Raw genomic sequence first — 6,114 nt, forward strand, 5'->3', positions numbered from 1 at the left:
TTCAACAAATAAGAATTTTTAATATGCTATGAACATTTTAAAAGAAATAACAATAAAGATCAAAGAGATCTACAAAGAAAGGCAGGCATTTCACAGGATGCCTAGTTGTTTGAAGCATAAAATCATAAAAACTTAGTTGTCACAGGAAACTTAGGAAGTCAAAATGTTTGCATTGCTTTAGGACCAAATGTTTGAGCTTTTGCTATTTTGGGGCTGGGATCATCACATTAATCTTTGGTTTTAATGAATTTATCAGTGTTTCTTACTATAACCATTGTGTCTGAAGCTCTCCTCTACGGGCTTATCTACGGAAAAATAGAAAGTACCTACTACCTTATTAAAATGGAGGTCTTCAGATTTGGAATATAGCCTAAGATTTGAAGGCACATTTTTTAAGAAGAATTTATTATAATTATAATAAATTAAGAATACTATTTTCAAAATTTTAATTGTGTATAGGCAAAATTACTGAAGCTCCAAAATATGCAACAGCTTGGAGTTTAATTACAGCTGGAAAACTATCCTTTGGAAAGAGTATGTGGATGGAAATATTTATGAGTTGGCACGGAGACCTGGCACAGTACATTTGCTATGGAATAATTTTAACTGTTACTCTGTTTTACAAGCTGGATTTTATCTGGTGCCTTTATGGGAAGGCTGAACAAGTCTATACATTCACTATACATGCTGAGTTTGCTGTTTTAGTTTCAATTCCAGATATGCTTGAGAAGGTTTTAATAAACTTTTTATAGGAAAATGATCAAATGAAGCGAACTAGAAACATTTTCCATGTAAGAACATGTTTTACTTGCTCTATTATTTCATATATCATCAATTTTGCACCAGATTTTGGCCAAAAAAAAAAAAATCCTGCCTCAAGAATTTTTTTTGGACCATAAACAAACAAAAATCCAAAAGTAAACAAAGACCAAACCAAAGAAGGCATAAAACAATAAAAATCAGAACCATGACTTGCATGTTAAGTGGAAAAAGAAACCATATAATAAGTTTTCTACTCATTCTGATTATAATCAAACTTTGTCAAAACATAGTGGTCTTCCACACAAAAGATTCAAATCTCTAAGTTTACTCTTAAATATGAAAATAACTACACTTTGGAAATATTGTTAATACTATGGGTCCAGCTCTGAATGTATACTTCAAAAATACTAAATTTTAGGAATAGATCTTATAGAAATATCATAGGTCTACCAAATCTATCTATCTATCTATCTATCTATCTATCTATCTATCTATCTATATACAAAGATGTTCACACAGTATTATTCAAATAGAAATAGTATTTAAATATCTAAATTTGTCCAAAATAAGGAACTAATTAATAAGTTAATTCACAGTGGTTTATTCTGTAGCCATTGAAAAATATGCTATAGGAAAATAAAAGGACGTGGGAAAATGGACATTTGATCATAAGTAAAAAAATAAATAATGTCATCCTATTTTTGTTTAAAAATTTGTACTTATGTGCTGAAAAACTGGTTTTTAGTTCTATTCATCAGTGTTTCTCCATGTGATATAGATATTTATAGGTTTTTTTGCTTTGAAATTTAATGTATTTTCTAAAGTTTCTAGCAATATATATTTATTATTTTTGTGATAAGAAAATAATTATTATAATAATAATTAAACATGGAAAAACTATAAATAAGTAGTAGCAACTGCCTTTTTACAAATAAGTAGACTACTTCTCTATGGACATTTCTGTTTCCAAACTCGTGTCAGAGTATTCTTGTGTGTCCAACCCAATCAAATAAACAGAAGAGCCAAATCTTGAGTCAAGGAAGAAACCTCAACATAGGCCAAAAGTTAAGTTAAGAACTAGAAAAACATAGCAAAGTCAGAATCCAGGGGACCCAGAGAACATTGCACAGGTTATCCCATGGATCAAAGGGCCAGAAGCTGAAACCCAAGCAGTGAAAGGCAATTGTTTCTTGCCCAGCTCCATCACTCATGTTAAAGTGTTTGTGTGTTTGTATGTGTGCGTATGTGTGTCAGGTTTTAACAGAGTTCTAGGGAACTGCAATTTTCCTGAAATTATATTAGGAAAGGCAACTTTAAAATAAATACCTTAAATTCTAGAGAAAACTGATGGCCTAAATTTGAATTCTGAACTCCAAAGCAAAACTTCAGTCTCTAATTTCAGAATGGTTTTGGTGTGCATATTATGAGGAGCAGATGAGATTGTACAATGCTCAAGAATGCCCCTGCTAATGTGCTCCCCAAACTATGAAGATTCTTCCGATATTACTATAGCTATAATGGGAGATAATTACTTCATTTTCAATCTTTACCTCTACATTAAAATAATCTCAATTCAATTAAATTTTCTGCATTGGCTGGCAAATGGTTTTGTTTTTGGGTTTTTTTTTTTAACCTCTGAATTTGCCAATTTTTCTGAAAATCAGATGTCCAAAAGTGAACCCAGCACTAATATATTCAATATCACAAGGATTCCATTCCCAGCACATTCATAATAATTAATCTCAAGTTATAAATAGGCAAAAACATTTTTCAAAATATTTATTTATTTATTTTTAGAGAGTGAGCGAGCGCAAGTGGGTGGAGGGGCACAGGGAGAGAATCTTCAAGCCAACTCCCTTTTGAGTGTGGAGCCCAATGTGGGGTTTGATCTCACAACCCATAAGATCATGACCTGAGCCAAAACCAAGAGTCCAATACTTAACCGACTGAGCCACCCACACGCCCGTAGGCAAAAACTTTTAGAACAACCTGTGTTGTAGTTACAAAGATAAAACAGAACATGGAAATTAGATGATAATTTCAACTAATAATATTATTTATTAAGTTGGTAATAGTAATGACATGGGTTTATTTCATTACACCCGTGATAAAGATATGACCCATGGGCTAGCCCTTCAAACAGAAGTTTTCTGGCTGGTTTCCCAGATATCTCCGGATTTCCAGAGTCCCATCATCTTCTACTGGCAACACCAAGGATCAGAACTACTTCTTCAAGCACTTATCCCTGGTCCTAAGAGTCTTTCCCTCGCACTTCTCATGGGACCTCTCCTTCGTAGCTCACTTCAGCAGAGCTAACCAAAACAGCTACTTAAGAGTACAGAAGCCACTTCTTTCCATATATGGAGATCTCAAGGTACAAAATACCTAAGTACAGCCTGGCTACTTAATTTACCTAAGTATAGCTGAACATATAAATCCAGGATTTACAGCCATCTCCAACTCTACTTCCTAGTTCACTTAGCGTGACATAGGAGCACTTTATGTATTGGTGCTTAACAGCATACCTAAGGAGTCAACCTGACGGATTTCATAAAGTCCACTAGGTGGCAGAGATGTTTACAAGGAAGTGAAGATGAACAATGCCCAAGTCTCCTTAAAAATAGTTCAGCAAGCAGGAAATGAAAAAGAGGAATATATGGCATTTATAAGTTACATAATACATACGTATTAAACTGTGAAACTACACATACATAAACAGAAATTTGAATTTTTTTTTTTTAAAGATTTTATTTATTTATTCAACAGAGATAGAGACAGCCAGCGAGAGAGGGAACACAAGCAGGGGGAGTGGGAGAGGAAGAAGCAGGCTCATAGCAGAGGAGCCTGATGTGGGGCTCGATCCCATAACGCCGGGATCACGCCCTGAGCCGAAGGCAGACGCTTAACCGCTGTGCCACCCAGGCGCCCCAGAAATTTGAATTTTTAACAAGATATAAAAGTCCACCACAAATAGTAACAGCTAGTTGGCTCAGCCAACACTGTTTAAAGAATTTTTTAAATAAAATTTACCTCTTTTTTTTTTTTTTTTTTGCATTTTTAAGGGAAATTGAACTTTAAAGGAAATCCCAGATTACTAGTATTTCACTGACAAAAGTAACTTATCTCCAGTATGTACACCTACAAGCTCTGGGTCTCTTCCTGTTGTCTGTTGTCTGTTGTATGTCAAAACTTGTTATTTAATCAGAATTAGTATATCTTTTTTAGCCATGCAACTCAACTCTGGAGGTGACTTGTTGGTCAAAGTTTTCAGGAAGCTGTTTTTCTGTTCTCATTCTACAGTCTTTGTTTAAGCTATCTTAGAAATTATCCTCTGGACTTGACAATAACTTCATCTCTCTGTATGTTCTATACGATAAAAAGAAATAAGACCTGGTGAAAAGAAACTAAGGTTTTTAAACCAAAGACCCAGATTTGAATCCTGATTTTGCCGATTACTAACTATCTGATCCTGGACAAGTTTCCTGACATCTTTAAGCCTTTGTTTCCTTGTTAAAAAAATGGGAGAAAATAGCTAAACTTACAGGATCATCATGAGCATCAAATCAGAGTATGTGGAAAGCATTTAAAGCATTATACAAATATAAATGATTAAATATATGTGAACATATATAAATACGTATGTAAATATGTAATATCATTCAGTATTAACAGATCAAATTTGAAAAAAACATAGGACTGAAAAATATCAATTTTACAAACCTAAAAAGACTAGTTGAAAAGTTCTTCAGGGCCCAACCTTCAAGTTTCTAGAGAACCAACACTTGTGTTAGCAAAAGGCCATGATTATGAAAAGGGCACATAGATTTACATGCTGAAGAAATTTTATGATCCTTGGCAGAACAACATGAGCAAACAAACGATTCAGATCCTCTTCTCCAGAAGTTAAAATTATTTATTAATACAATGTGTGCTATTTCTGTTTCCCCTGATGGGAATGTAGTGCCATATTCTCTAGTACTTCAAAACTAATTACTTTCTTTTGGATTCTTGTCATCTTAATTGAATCCTTTAAAATGCATGCTTAATTGGTTGATTCTCCATTGCACATCTTTCTTTCTTTCTTTTTAAACTACACACTAAGATCAGGTATATTTGAAGCTACTTAAAAATTTTTTCATATAAGGTTTTCATGCAAAATGTATATTTCAATGCAAAAAGGTTAGGGTATTCTAAAACCATGCTACTCAAATTGTGCCCATGGTCTAGCAACAACCAGCATCACTTCAGAGCTTGTTAGAAATACAGAATCTCAGGCTCTACTCTCAACCCACTGACTCAGAATCTGCATTTTTAATAAGATTCTCAGTGATCTGTATACACTTCGAAGTTTGAAAAGCATCATCTAACATTTATGTTTAATTCAACTTTTGTGTCATTTTACCTATCCAAAATATTGACTTTCTCTATAATTCCACTAGAGATTATGAGGTTTCTCCTTTTAGCATTTATACTTTTTTTTAACCTCCATGGAACTTAGCATGTGAGGGTCCTTGTGATTCAGCTCCCCACTGCCTCATCAAGCTTCTGTTCTCTCCCTCTTTTTCATTTTCCTCCCCAACAAGCTATATTTCAGAAGTGTTGCAATACTTGAAACTGACATTAAGAGGCTAAATGTGTACATCATAGGTTCCTAGCTGGACATTCACTTTGACTACAGTACTGATTGAGAAAATAAATATGGGGATGCTAGAAAGGTTATTAGCCAGGAAAAGGTTGAAGAGTAAGATTAAAGCTAAAAATATTGATAGTTTCATTGAGATTGGCCTGAGTCATCATAGAACCTTCTCTTTCTAAATGTTTTTCATTATATATCTAATTATGAAACTTCTAATTCTGTGTGACCTGCCATTATGGAGAAATAATAGAAAATATATCCACAGTGAGTTGGGGCTTTGCTTATGGAGGTGAAGATGGAAACCATCTTAAACCCATTTTGAAAGAAGAAGAATGAAATAAGGAGAGTGAGGAGAAACAGAATTCCATACAATAGAATAGTAGCAACTCAGAGGATACAAGAGGGTACAGAATAGAAACTACAGATTTCAATACCCAGAAGAAGGTTTGGGTAACCGAGAGCAAGGAAATAGTCACAAAGATATGGCAAGACTGAACCCTGAGGACCTGCAACCAGACAGAAATGAGGAATCAAATCCTTTCTTAGCATACAAAGTAGGACTTCCAATATTTCTTGCAACATGAGACAAGAGTACCAGGATTAGGTGAGTATCACACTTTAATTTTAGAAATAAGTCGATATTCAGGTTCGGAGGTTAAGATGGCGGAGGAGTAGGGGACACCTTTTTCAGCCGGTCCCCTGAGTTGAGCTGGATA

Source organism: Ailuropoda melanoleuca, chromosome 1, assembly GCF_002007445.2.
Source record: "Ailuropoda melanoleuca isolate Jingjing chromosome 1, ASM200744v2, whole genome shotgun sequence".
Taxonomy (NCBI): Eukaryota; Metazoa; Chordata; class Mammalia; order Carnivora; family Ursidae; genus Ailuropoda; species Ailuropoda melanoleuca.